This window comes from Camelus ferus, chromosome 12 (assembly GCF_009834535.1).
Source record: "Camelus ferus isolate YT-003-E chromosome 12, BCGSAC_Cfer_1.0, whole genome shotgun sequence".
In the NCBI taxonomy this organism is placed as follows: domain Eukaryota; kingdom Metazoa; phylum Chordata; class Mammalia; order Artiodactyla; family Camelidae; genus Camelus; species Camelus ferus.
In genome coordinates, this window is record NC_045707.1 from 50422544 (window position 1) to 50437710 (window position 15167).

Consider the following 15167-nt stretch of genomic DNA (forward strand, 5'->3'; position numbering starts at 1 on the left):
ATTATAAAGATGAATTTTGAATTGAAAACCCCCTTGGGTTTGTTTGAAAGAGTAAAGGCCATGCTTAGCTTCTATTTTGCCGTGCATCTTTGAGAAGGAAATGGTTTACTACAAGTGCTTGGGCTTGTATAATTTACATGCATACTGTGAAATGACCTTTGACTTCATGTTCTTGGACTGTGTTTCCCACCTCCTTGCAGGGTGATGAAACTGGACAGCTGCTTCCTAGGGCTAAGGTGAAGATGCAGACAGTATGCAGCCCCTTCCAGCCACTGGAGAGGAGTTCTACCATAGGACCAAAAGACCCCTCAGCCTTCTGTTCCATGGATGGCTTCTCAATGATCTGTTTGCACATTTTTTTCCTGCTTGGTAATTAGCACCAGCTGTCTCAACTTAAAAGGAAGGAATCCCTTTGAAATCCTCCCTATCCTCCGTGAAATGTGCTACTGAAACGTGCTAATTAGTAACTGGACTTAGGACAACACAGACATGTGTTTCCTGTGAGTACTTTGCAAGGGAGAGGAGGAGGAATAGGAACATCTGTTTAGTTGCATATGTGTGTGTATGCTTTTCTAATTTTCAAGATGACATTTTTAATGAAAATCTATCTGCTCAAATGTGATTGGTAGCCAGTAGCTAAGGTCCAGACCCCCCATGCATTATTTTTTCTCCCTTCCTTTGTATTCCCTGTTCAAGCTTGTCAGTATTCCTGTGTGCAGAGAGCAGGGCCAGTGGAGGCTTCCCTCTCTGCCTCAGGAAATTGACTGCCCTGTCAGCATCCTCTCACTCTTCACCAGAGTATCAGGAATCATGGGGCTCTAGGGAAATGAAAAAATAACTCCTCTTCCTTTGGGGACCACTGTCCCAGAGTAAGCTGATAGCCAAGTGGGACTGTCACAATTAGCCTTCCCCAGAATTTGAGGAGAAAGCTTAGAAACATAATGTAGCATTGTGTTAAATGCACTTTGCTAAAAATGGAGAAGCCACTGGTTGGCCAGTTTAAACTATGGTTGAAAATCTGTATCTTCACAAATAATTTTGAGCAGCAAGTTCCAGAGTTTCAAACTACCTTGCTGGTCTGGGGGCAAGAGCTGCTCATGGCATAGATGGGAAGTTTTTTGGTTCTATGGGAGCCTTTGGGGATTTATTGACAGGATGAAGGGAGCTCACAGGAGGCTTGGGGAAAGGGTGGGCAGCATCTTCTATCTACAAGGTCATTGTCTTGGATCAATCTGGTCAAGAACCTACCCTAGCATTCCTGCTACCATCACAGCAGTAATTCTTGACACCCCAGAGGCTGCTGCTGCAACAATCTGCACCGCAGCTCTTATCAGTCTTGACTCATTTTCAAGTCTTGGGGTGAGTGCTTGATAGGCTGAACTTAGGTCACATCATTACCACCTGGTTGTAAGGTGGGATGGGGACAGTCATCCAAAGTTCTGCCCTGTTGATGGAAATTCAGTTGGAGTTGTTTTTTGCTTTCCCCCAAATCACATATGGTGGTGGAAGGATAATTCCCCATGAGGAAGTTAGGTTATTTTTGGCAATAAAATTTGATAAGAACTACTGAAGGAGGATTCTGTTTGTCAATGTCCATCAACTGTGGTTAGATGCAGTCTTGTGTGGCCAATGCTATGAGAGACCTACCCTGTTAATCTGAAGCCCCACCCAGCACCACTGGCCTTGCTCTGGGGAGTCAATCAAGAACAGGGAGTCCCCTGCTGCACTCCAGGGGTGAAGCAAGCCTCATTCCAAGGACTCTGTATCTTTTATGTGCATTAGGTCTATGTTAGTTCTTTGATTTACCTACCTGGCTCTGATCCTTGCCCTTGACTCATTCCCAGACATCCTGTCCTTGATGTCTGTGGGATCTTGGGCTTTGTCTTGATTGCCTGGCCTCTCTGAATATGTGATTTCAAGCTCTCTCCAACTGAGTAGGTCAGGTAAGACCATCAGATTGCTGTATTTTTTCTCCCATATGTTTGTTCTTCTAACTACACCACACTTTCCTATTTGGACTCCTATCGCCATAACACATTGCCATTCTTTTTCTTTCCTGCTGCTGGATAGAGGCAAAGGGAAGAAGCAAGAATAAAAACATCATCGTGTGTTTCCTTTGGAGACAGAGCAGACTGACCCGTGTGATGTGAGTGCTCCAAACCCAATGCTGGCTTACTCTCCAGCTTAAACTCTGCAATGATCTCTGCAGCCTTCCAAATTAACTTCAAGTCACTAGGCAGGCAAAACATCCCTGAGCTATTTGATTCCCATTCCAGGATTGAGCTTTGCCAAGCTACTTTTAGTTTCCCAGGCAACCTCTGCTCTCTCTCATCTTCATCCCTCACACACAGGAAGTTTACCTCTAGCATTTGTAGGGCCCAGAACTTGAGTACAGATGGAGGTCACAGGCCATATTTCTAAATTCTTCAAATGGGTAGATTAAGCTTCCACCACGTTACATAAAATGTGTTCTATTCTCCACCTTTGACAAAAATGCCTTTATAACTACCTAGAAAGCTATGTTTAGATTTTGAATTCTCAGACTCTTCAGAGTTCCACATCAGAATGACACAGAGCAGGAGAGCACTCAGCATCCAGCCCACCAGCCTTCTCTTCCCACCTTGATCTGTCCTGCACGACATGTTTTGCACGTGAGTTTTTGGACAACCCAGCCTGCACAACCAGGCGCCGTCCACACCCCCTGCAAATGACCATTCCCTAGCAACGAGCACATAAGCAAATGTGGCCCTCTCTTAGGAGGACAGAAGCCACACAGGTTCTGCAAGGGGGCCTGGAGCCACTGGGGCAAGGACTTCTGGGGTCCTGGTTTCTAGAGCATTGTCTAGAATGGAAAGTGTGGGAATGGGTTCTGGGTGGGCAGAAGCCCTTGGCCCTGCAGACTCTGTAAGCACAGGAAGGGACTGAGCTGGAGGAGCAGCTAGAGCACCAGGTCCCAGTGCTGGGTCCGAGGCTGATGTTGGTACACATTTTTCCCTTCTGCCTAGGATGCTCTTTCCTCTACTTTGTCTAATTGACCCAAATTCAGCTCTCAGGTGTCCTCATATTCCTCCTCCTTCCTCGAAGAGAAGTCTTCTTAATTCTCCCAGGGTAGGGTTCATGTTCCAACTAAACTGACCGAAACACTCACCATGTGACTCTGAGTAAGTGATTCAACCTATCAGCACCTCAGTTTACTTGCAAGACTATCATATGGGTGTAAGAGTTACTGCATGTAGAATTTTAGAACAGTGCCTGATAGAAACTCTTTTAATGATTATTACACAAACACAGCGCACTGTACTTACTCCTATAGGACTACTTCACACTGCTTTGTCACTATGTGTTTTCTCACACCTCTCTTCCAGCAGATAATGTGCTTCTTGCAATCAAAAACTTAATTTTATCTAATGTTGTATTCCTAACACAAAGCCCAATATATGTAACATAGTAGGTATTCTACAAAGGTGTATCCAGTAGATGAACTGCCCTGAGGGGAGTTGGAATTTTCAGCTTGAAGTGTTCATGCTACAGTCCATGAGCACCAATAGGAAAATCCCTGGAAGGCTGAACTCAGCTTCTCAGAGTCTTCTGACTCTAGGCTCTTAGAAGATTTGATGCAGATGATAGAAAGGAGCTAGAACTGTGTCAATGAGTGGCATAGAGAAGAAATATTTAAGTGGCAGTCCTACCCAGAGATTAAATATGATCGTACAAGACATTAATCTTATGTCCTGGTAAAGATTTACCATCCAAAACATTACAGCACATGTAATATTGTATTTGTCCTCACATGAGCCAAAGGATCCATCAAGCATTCCTCCCAGGGCTTTGAAACCACATGTTTCTGGACATCTATGATCTGAGGAGTATGTCTCTGTTTTCTTTAATTGGATCTGTTTATTCTGATGACTTGCAGATAAGCAAAGCTCAGGAAATACGGTCAGGAGAAAGTCTTTAATGATGTTTGCTTGATTACAATTATGAAACTGCTTTGCAGAGCCTTCCCCATCATTTACTCAAGTGGTTGCTAAGTAATTTCCGATCCAGTCCCACAATTAGAATGAATGGGCCTGGCTGCTGGTTGGTCATGAAACTGCTCTGTTCATCATTCATTCATTCACTAGGGGTCGTCCTGAACTGTAATTGGATGTAGCAGAATGCTTTGCACAGTGCCCCAAAACAAAAAAAAAAAAAATGAAGAAAAATTGAAAACCCTAATTGAACTAACTTTTCCCTTCTTTTAAAGTCCTTTTTACTCATGTAGCCATTGCATATAATAATAGTATACTTTTTTTAATGTTTAAAGCATGGCAAATAGGACTTCTCAAATTTAATCAGAATAAAAACTGAGCATCTAAAGACAGTATGAAATTTTCTCTTTTATCAGATCATTATAATTTATAATAATTATTTTTATTATGACAAACACCTATACAGTGTTTGTAATGTGCTAGGCACTGAGTACTTTGTGTATATTAACACATTTAATTCTTACAAAGATCCTAAGAGGTCTGAACTATCCTTGTTCTTACTCTACAAATGAGAAGACTGAGGCATGGAGAGTTAGGTATTTTGACTAAGGTTATACAATAAGTGGCAAGGCCAGGAACCCAGCCCACCTGTTTCTAGAGTCTGGTCACTTCACAATTATGCTCTGTGGTGTAAAAAAATACTTAAAGGCATTTTTCACCTAGAGAGGCTTTATCCAGTAAAAATAAAGAGGATAATATTAATACAGACATCATTGTACTCATTTTCAGTTTCATGCATATTTTTTATTTCTGAGCAACGTGGTCTTGCTATGACGGAATACATAATATACTGATGCATTATATGGCTGGTTGTGGTACGGGTTAGTGAGTTTTCGCTAATGGAATTATACCTTACTACGTTGAGCATCTGACATTTTGGCTTTTCTATGTTTTGGAACTGACTTTCCCAAATGAAGACTTTTCTGAATGAAATGAAACTGAAGTTGAATGAAGTGCTGGGGTGGGGGGTGGGGGGGCGGTGTGCTCTCCACCCTGGAATCCATGTACTCTGACATGGAGGTCGTGTTGCCATGGAAATGTCATGTCATCATGTTTCAGTGCTGACATGGTAAGATTTTGATTCTGCGTTTACCCTACATTCTTCCTTTCCTTAGATTCCCCGCTTCCTGGATACATTCCCTCCTGGATCTGGTCTTATCACAAGTTAATGATAACCAGTTGTTAACAGACAGAAAAAAAAAAAAAGTTCAGCATCCAGTAAATCTTTCTAGAACCTGATAAAAGGAAAAAGTAGGTGTTCCCACTACTTCACTTGACCTTTTAAAAGGGTGCCTCACAAGGTTTTTAGAGGCTTTTTCTGTTATAGATTATAATTACTCTTGTGTCTGGCTTGAGGGGTGGCAGTAGTGGAGAGAGAGAAGAGAGCGACAAGATAGGGACACGGTACCAAGAGGTACAAACTGCTATGTATAAAATAAATAAGCTACAAGGATATATGGTACAGCACGGGGAATATAACCAATATTTTATAATAATTGTAAATGGAATATAACCTTTAAAAATTGTGAATCATTAGGTTGTACATCTGAAATTTACATAATACTGTACATCAACTATACCTCCATAAAAAAGAAAAAAACAATCAACCAGTAGAGGCAGATTTCAAACCCAAATAGTCTGTTATCAGACCTCTGTAGTTAACCACTGTTCTACACAGACTTCTAAAGCCTGACGTTTTCTAGGGTGATACTTAAACATTTCTGAATCCTTGATCCCTATTCTTAATTACTGGATTTGACAGGATCTTTTAGCTCTTCAGCTCTGTGTCAAAATACATGGCATTTATGTTTATCTATGCTTGTATGTGTGCATGGGTGTGTAAGTCAAAGAAAATTAAAATTATTTTTGCCCAGAATTTCACAATCTCTTTAGAGATAATTATGAACAGCTTGGGATACTACAAGAACACGTTTAGGAATCACTTGTGCAATATTTGTATCCACACTTCTGTTAATCTTTAGTTGAAAGGAGAAACAGCTGGGGACTCTGTTCTTTAAAATAATTCTTTAATCTTTTCTTCCTAAAGTTTTTTACAACCTTTCTGGTTTTTTTCCTCAGTGCCTCTATTCTAACCCTGAATGTGTGAAATTGAGAAATATTGAAGTATTTTGTGATGTCATAATATTATTTCAGTCCTTCAGGTTTGTCCTTATGTATTATTTTTAGGACAATAATCATTAATGTGTTGGTTTGTGTTTGGCTCAGGTTCAGCACAATAATGCTATTTATTCCAACTAGGAGTTCATAGTTAGGTTCCACTTCCTGCATAGCTTTTGCTCAATTCCTGGTCAGTAAGATCATATAAATATAAAGATAAATATAAGATCATATAAAACTTCCCCTGATTGAGAATCATCTTATCAATTCTTGTTAGATAAGCTGGAATAATTTGCCAATCAAAATAAATATTTCATTGAATACTTAGCATGACTCAGGCCATGTACGTGTATTACTTAATTTAGTCCTTTTTAGAATCCTTAGAAATCAGTCCTATTATTGTCTCCATTTTACAGATGAGGAAACTAAGACTCTGAGGAGTTGAGTAACTTTCATGACGTCACATAGGCAAGTTGGTAAAGCCAACATTAAAATCCAGGTCCTCTGGCTCTGGAATCTGCATTTGTAAACATTTGATATGATTTAACTCATAGTATAACCAAATCTTCATCAAAGGGAATTTTACCAATATAGTCATAAAATATTATCATAATAGCATCATAATAGTCTCATACTCATCACAATACCACCAGAGGTTATTTATTACATTTCCATTTAACATAGGACATTGAATTAAATTACTACAATACTTCACAGTTTGGGGCTGAGGACAGAGTGAAATGGTTGAATCCAGTCTTTTAAACTGTGTGTCTATTGAGGTGCTTAATAAATATATTCTGGGTAGTTTTTATCTTAGGGGCCAGGAAGAATTTAGAATTTTATAAGATTTACACGACTGAAAACCGAGTCTGGCACCTAAAAGCTGCATGATTGATGGTGTTTCTCTACCCTCTAGTGGTCTGATCCAGAACTGAGATAACCAACACAAGACTCTCCAAGGAAAATTGCCTGAGAATTCTGGGGTCTGGACAGCAGCACCTGCATGTACTCGGCCATGAATTCTAAAGGGCAACAGTAAGAAGACATTTAAGGCCAGGCCTAGAGTGGCACAATGTTAAGTGTGAATTTTTATCACTAAGCTGATTTTACAGGAATGACAGAAGGAGTGGTGGTAGCTTAAAAAAAAAAAGTCCCCCTTTAAATTTCTTACTTCTTCTGAAATATTGGAGTTTGTAGTATGTTGAAACAAATGTTCTCTCTCTCTGAGGGTTTCACCTCAGTGACATTATTGACATTTTGGTCGATAATTCTTTGTTGGGAAGGGGCCCTCTGCATTGTAAGATGTTTGCCACATCCCTGATTTCTTACCTACTAGATACTAGTAGCATCCCAGCTGTGATAACCAAAATCATCCTCAGCATTGCCAAATGTCTCTTGGGGGAAAAACTTCCCCTGATTGAGAATCATCTTATCAATTCTTGTTAGATAAGCTGGAATAATTTGCCAATCAAAATAAATATTTCATTGAATACTTAGCATGACTCAGGCCATGTACGTGTATTACTTAATTTAGTCCTTTTTAGAATCCTTAGAAATCAGTCCTATTATTGTCTCCATTTTACAGATGAGGAAACTAAGACTCTGAGGAGTTGAGTAACTTTCATGACGTCACATAGGCAAGTTGGTAAAGCCAACATTAAAATCCAGGTCCTCTGGCTCTGGAATCTGCATTTGTAAACATTCTACTACAAAATCATAACTCCTTATTAAGCCCCCAGTAGAGTGAAAAACAGAAATACTGATTTATTAAGTAATAATAATGCATAGCTGCCAATTTAAGATAATTTTCTGAAATCGACAAAACAGAAAGTAAAGATAGTCATCCTCTAACATTGTCAGAGGAAGATTTATTTTTTCATTTATTTATCAGATACCCACTCTCCATACAGATGCAGAAATGTGCAAAACAAAGCCCCTGCCCTCTGAACTTACATTGTTGCAAGCAATTAGCACGTGAACAAAGGCATATATAATATTTCACATAGTAATATGCTATGGAGAGAACAAAACACATTAAAGGGGATAGAGAGGGTCTGGGATGGGGTGGGGTACTTCTATTTTATATAGGGTGGTGGGGAAGTAGTCCAAGTAGTGAGAACAGCAAGTGCAAAGGCCCTGAGGTAGAAGCATATTGGAAGTGGCAGCGGCTTGCTAGTATAGCAAGGGGAAAGCAAGGAGCCAGTGGAAGTGGAGCAGAGTGAAGGAGGGGAGCAGTAGGAGATGAGATAGAGAGGTGGTAGTAGGTGGAGGGGGGAGGACCAAAGATGCCCTGAGGTTCATCTGGTAGGGTAAAAGGACTTCTTGACTTTTACTGTGAGATGAGTATTTATTGAGCAGAGAATTGCCATGACCTGATAATTTTTCAAAGAACCATCTACTTCCCCTGATTTGGGAAGTAATTTATCCTAATGGTTAAGACTGTAAGTTCCAGAATCAGACCAACCTCATTCTAAAGGATATCTTTATGAACTTGCCTCCTGTGGGCTTTGGAGCAAGTAATTTAATTTATCTGAGCCTCTCAATTCTTATCTGTAGAAAAGATGTTAATTGAATAGTTAATTGAATCTAAGTGCCATAGACAAAAGACATACCATGATTTTCTGTACCAATAAGAAAATTAGAAAACAAATCTGCTAATCATGTATGAGTCAGTCAAACTAGGCTCTCCAAGTGTGGAATTGTCTTTAAGCTATTCTTGGGGATTTGGTCATTTGTCCGGCCTTCATTTGCATTGCTTGGCATATAATAGAAAATTATTTTGCATAAATCTCAGTAAGAAAAATCACAGCTTCATCTATTCGTTGGTAGCTTCATTTCTTAGGGTCCCATAAAACATTTGATTATTGCTTTGAAAGGCAGCTATGCTCACCACTACACCACCAACGCTGGTTGTTGCTTTGTAAGAAAATATAGACTCAGAGTCTTTATTTCCTATGATGAATACTTGCTTTACAAACACAAAATTTAATCTAATTTCTTACTCAGTTTTTATGCTGGTTCTGCTTGTAAAATAATCCTTAGTTTAAATACTGGATCATAGTGTAAAAGATTTTTAAACAGCAATTAAACCCAACATATGCAGTGCCAATAATGTGCATAAGTCAAACTGAAGTGACAGTATTATGAGTTTACACATTCACAGACAATGATAGAATTACATCATGTCTGCCCTCTGGTCTATGGTGATTGTAAGGTGACATCAATTCTGTGCTAAAATGTTCCATATATATGTGTTTATCTACCTACCTATCAATCTATCTATGTGATATTATGGCACATATGAGCTATATATATGATATTATATGTGTATATTAAATTTAAATATATAAAATCTATCTCTGTATGCATTTATTTTAGAATTGATGGACTATGTGGTAGTGCCTGCCCTAGAGAACAGAATTAAGATGGGAAGTTCCTAGCACAGAATTAGCCCTTAGAAACTGTTAGTTATCATTTTCATCTCTATGAAGACTTTATATTACATGCTTCCATCTCTTTCTGTAAGAATCCCTAACTTAATTTCATTTCCTCTGTTTTTCCTGGACTTAAATCTTCTAACTCTAATTACTCAGGCGGATCTCCCTCCTTCTACACTTTTTACTCTCAGAAGGAAATTAAATTACAAGTCTCTAACTCCCTAAACATTCTTTTTCCCCAAGTCATTAATCAACAGCTCATGTTAAGGGGAAAAAAAATTGCCCCAGATCTCTGGAGAATGTTTCTATGGCATAATAGATTCTTCCTTATTTCCTATCCCCTGAGTAGCTTTCAATTCAAGGTACGTGTTTGTCTTGAATTTTAAAAATTCCCTTGATGATTTGAAATGCTGAGAGAACATCATCACTTTGTCTTATTCCTCTTTATTCGTCAGCCTGCTCTAATAAAATGCTGGTTGGTCCACCCTGCTCAGAGAATGTCGTGGTTAACTGGTAAGCTCAGCATTCTGGCTTATTGTTATGGTCATAATGCCATCTGAGATCATTTAGGGAAAGACTGGGGGGAGCCAAACTGCTGATTATCGTTTACCCCACGCCTTTTTACATCTTCCTGGAATGATATACTTCTTGAACACCTGTCTCATCAAATGAAAACAAGAAAGAAAACAGATCAAAAGGACTAAGAAGAAACCCAACTCGGGGGTCAGCTTGCCCGTATTACGCATGAGCTGGGAATGGCCCGGGTGCTCGGCGGTGCTGGAATCTTAGGCAAGACAGAGATGCTGTCAGTGTCTTATCAGCCCCAGGTGGTTAACAGCCTCTTAAATCTTTAGATTAAATTGCTTCTAGGTCTTTTAGAGCAGGTGGTCTGTTCAGAACTCTAGGCTGTGGAATGTCAGAGAGAGGTGAAGTGTCCATTTGTGAGGGAGGATGGGCAGCTAGAAAGGCATTTATTATTTAGTTAAGTCCACTTACTTAATCTGGGTAGAGCATAATAAAGCTGATGATTGGGTCCCTTTAAAATTATGGATTATAATTAAAGGTCATCTATCTAAACATCATGTTGCTCATCATTAAAAGTGCTGTAAGCAGTTTAATTCACTTGTATTGACACCTGGATTGGAATTTGTGAAGAGCTTAGTGGCCAGATGCCTGCCCCAGAGGCACTTAAACTCTAACACTGACTTTCTCCAAAGTTGCAAAACACTTACAAGTTGACTTGCCAATGCTTTTGACGGTCAGCTCCCAGCTGTCTCAGCTGAACATGTTTGAATTAGCAAATTAATATTTTTATGTCAGTCTCCAAATCCATACAAAAATGAACCCTGAAGCATTTTAACAGCCCATTCCCAACAGAAATGTCTAGAACCCTGCTTTTCCTTAAAGAATTATTTTTTTTAAGATTTGAAAACCAGAATGCCTGAGAGCTTTAAGAGGCCTCCCTTTTTGGCATGTTTCAGATAAAGAAAATGGTTGTGAAGAGAGAGAGATCATTCACTGTGATTTGTGCCTGAGTACTGAGTTTATCCAGTAAGGGTCTGTCTTCAGATGAGAAATAGACAGTCTAGACAGGAAGAGGGAAGTGGCGGGGGTCAGGAAGCAGCAGGCAGAGCAGAGCTCCCTGCTGCTCTATGGACTTAACCTCTGAACAACCACACACTATGGGTTTTGGGGAAAGGATCAGTGAAGCCGGGGGAACTAAATCAATATTAATGTTCATGCACAAACTTACGATTAAAAGTCAAGCAACATTTCCTTGCTAAGAGTCTGTTATAAGCATTCTCCCGAGAAGAAAAAAAGTTTGATATGAGGGAGTCTCATTGGTCTTACAGAGACTCATCTTATTCTCTGTCAAATTAAGTTAGAAATGGATTGAGAGCTCGCTTTGGCAGCACCTATACTAACACTGGAACGGTACAGAGAAGATTAGCATGGCCCCTGTGTAAGGATGACACGTAAATTCACAAAGTGGTCCATATTTTTAAAACCTTGTAATGGCTTATAATGAAAAAGAATGTGAAAAGGAATATATATATGTGTGTGTGTATGTGTATGTGTCTAACTGAACTATGCTGTAACCAGAAAGTAATGCAACATTGTAAATCGACTACACTTCAATTTAAAAAAAAAAAAAGGATGGATTGAAAGCATCTTAAGCTTCGCTTTGAAAATCTAGCCTAATCAGCTATCTGATTACATAACCCCTTGCTACCAAAATATCTTCAATTTTATTTGAGGAGACTATTGTGAGAAATATTCTGTTTATGGAGACTTTGGGAGGATCTGGTTTTATTTGGTCAACCTAAAACCAATCTACCAAAAATAATTTTGACTACCTATTATTTGCCTGTCTTCTTAGTTGTTGGAAAGAATAATGTTATTAAAGGTGTAGTAAATTGCATCATTGGCCCCAATTCTTCGCTGTGTACCTATACTATGCTCTTTGCTGGGTGACTTTGAAGATCATCCTACTAGAGAGGTATTGAGTGACCAACTGGTCCTGGTTTACCTGGGACTTTCCTGGTTCTCACATGAAAATTACTGTATCCTGGGGAAGCACCTTAGTCTTAGGCAACTGGGAATTACTGATCACGCTTAGCATAGTATATTTTCATACCCCTTTACTTTGGGCTTGGTCATGTGACTTACTTGGCCAATAGAATGAAGTAGAAGTGGCAATGTGTCAGTTCTCAGTCTAAGGCATTAACAGACTTTGCATGCTCGTGCTGTTTGTACTTCTGCCATCACCATGAGAAGGACATGCCCTGATTATCCCATTGGTCCAAAGAGGAGGAGGGGTGTGTGGAGCAGAGTTGACCTCAGCAGAGCAGCCCAGCCAAGTGCAGTTTATATCAGTCTTTCTCTGACACAGCTATATTAGTTTCTATCAGAAAAGCTGTACTTTGCATGACTAATAATAAATCTTGCTATTTTGAAACCCTGAATTTGGCATGCTTTATTACACAGCAATAGTTATAACCTATAGAAATAAATTTTGTTATAATCAGGCGGTGGACTAAAAATTTTACACAGAACATCTCCTGCTACCATGCCATGAAGTAGTAAAGTTATTATTTTATGGCTGGGGAAACTGATAGAAAGATGAAGTAAATGCCCAACATCAGCGATGGAGCTCATTCCAAATCTGTTTCCTAAGTAATTCAATACCTCAAAGTTTCTAAAAACTTTTCAACTAATACAAACAAGATCACTGTGAAAGATTCAAGCAAATCTTGAGTGTATAAATAGGAAACATAAATAGGAAAAAAGTAAAATATCCTCTCTCTCTCTCCCTGACTCCTCCCCTTTCTCATTTCTCTAATTGCTCCTCCCTAAAGTAATCACCAGTAATTTTTTTTGGCATAAATCCTTCTGGATGATTTTCTATGCATTTTATAAGCATATTTCTTCATTTTAAATTTTGGTATAAACAAACACACACCATTCTGCAGTGTTTTTCCCTTTGATAACTTGGGTGTCTTTCCACTCCAATCCATCTAGGGACACTTTAGATTCTTTTATCAGCTGCAAATCACTCCAGAGTGTGGCGGTATTGTAATTTGAGTTTTTGTTTAACAATCAACATTTCAAATGATTCTAATTTTTCATTATTCCAAACAATTATTCCATGAACTTTCTTTTCATTTATCATTGTGCACATAAATGAGTACCGACATAGAAAAAAATCCTAGAAATTAATTTTGCCCACAAATTACACATCAGTGTTTTTTTTTTTTTTCAGTTTGTTTAAATAAAATACCATGTGCAAAAAAACGTGGACCAGTACTCGTGCATCACAAGCAAATGCTCATCGGGTAATGAGTTCTCTCTTTGGACCCTCTACCCCTTCTTGGAGGCATCTTTTTAAGGCATTCATTGTAGCCTGTAAAGTGCATTAGCTGTAAATGTTTGGCCTCAGATAAAGTGGGTTGTGTTGCTGTCAGCTGTTGAATGTATTAATCTTTCACTTCACTTGGATGAATGATTCTTTGGGAGCTTCACCCACCATCCAGAAAGACCCCAGCTACTGCAGGTGTTTGCTGCTTAAATGATAAGCTAGTGATGAATTTCTTCAGTGGAAACATTTGTCCCATTAGAGAGTAAAATCACAGTATTCACTGGGTGTATGCAGTCACTTTAAGGTGGGTTCAGCCACTGGTTCAGTTTAAACCATGTAGACTGTTTAGTTTAGACTGCTAATAAATAAAGGGTCTCATAGGAAGAGACTCAAAGGCTTCTGTCTCATATAGGTTCCCCTGGCTGAAAGAAAATACTAGAGGAAGAGAGAAAAAAATTAAAAAGAGGAGGAAAGAGATGGGGAGGGAGGTGATTAACATGTTACATGCCTGCTGTGGGTCAGGAATTCTTTCATTGATTCAGAGTTATTGAGAATCATTCATGTGCCAGATCCAGTGCTAAGCACTGGGAAGAAAGAAAAAAAAGAGACAGTCTCTGCTCTCACTTTAGCCCCTGCTACATTGGAAGACACCTATTGAAGGCAACAATTACTGAGAAGAACACACAATGCAATAGGAGTATATCAAAAGGGTGCAAAGACTTCTGGGGATTCTGGGTTAGTGTCCTAGGGCCAGTGGCTCTTCTGCTGATCTGGGGTGGGAGACCCTCGGCTTCCTTCACACGGAGACTGGAGTGCGTGACTACCACATCTCACACACGGCACCAAGCATAGTAGCTGACAACCAAATGGGGCTACTGCTGGTCATCTGATCAGCCACTTTGCTCTGAGGATCATCAGCAGGTGCTTCAGATCCTAGAAATAAGAGTTGAAGGAATCGGTTGTTTTAGAGAGCAATGACATCTTAGGTATGATGACAACAAGAACACAGCACTCACCATGTGTCCTACTCTGTCCCAGGAGCTTGTGACTATTGAATTATTTAATCCCCACAACAAGCCTATGGGATAAGATACAGTTTTTGTTTTAAAATATTTTTATTGAAGAAAAATGAACATAGAACATAGAAAACACATACATAAGTGCTGAACGCACATTTCAAAGAATTTTCACAAATTGAACATTTGTGGAACTATAGCTCGGATCAGGAAGTGGAACACTGGTAGCACCCCAGTGGCATCCCCCATCTCCAGTCACTACCCTCCCCCTCCCCAAAGCTATCACTATCCTGGCTTGTCATTATACATCAGTGTTGCCTGGTTTTGAACTTTATATAAGTGGAATCATATGTGCATACCCTTTTGTATCTGGCCTTTTTGGCTCAATGTTGTATTTGTAAGCTTTGTCCACGTTATTGCTTGTAACAGCAGTTTATTCATTTTTATTGGTGTCAGCATTCCACTGTATGATTATACTGTGATTTGTTTATACATTTTTAATGCTAAAGAAAATTTTGGTTGTTTCTAGTTTGGGGCTATAATGAATAGTGGTGCTATTTCTGTCTAAGAATATGCATGTGTCTAACTATATACTATATATATATCTCCAGGACCAACAGAAATCAACATATTTTTGTATGTGTGTTTATATATGTGTGTGTGTAAACATGAGATACACATACACTGCCAAACCATTGTTCACAGT

The 15167-nt window shown here is 39.2% G+C and overlaps 1 long non-coding RNA gene and 1 other non-coding gene across 2 annotated transcripts in view; both read left to right on the top strand.

The window, feature by feature from the left end:
* The window catches only part of LOC116667737, a 73109-nt gene extending 63661 nt beyond the window's left edge, over positions 1 to 9448 (top strand). The window contains exons 6-7 of the long non-coding RNA XR_004324760.1: positions 201 to 500; positions 7066 to 9448. This is a non-coding gene — a long non-coding RNA (uncharacterized LOC116667737). The remainder of the gene's footprint in view (positions 1 to 200; positions 501 to 7065) is intronic.
* A 2035-nt stretch (positions 9449 to 11483) lies between these two features.
* LOC116667861 lies at positions 11484 to 11590 on the top strand. The gene has a single exon (XR_004324915.1). It is a non-coding gene; the product is annotated as a U6 spliceosomal RNA (small nuclear RNA).
* The last annotated feature ends 3577 nt before the right edge of the window (positions 11591 to 15167 follow it).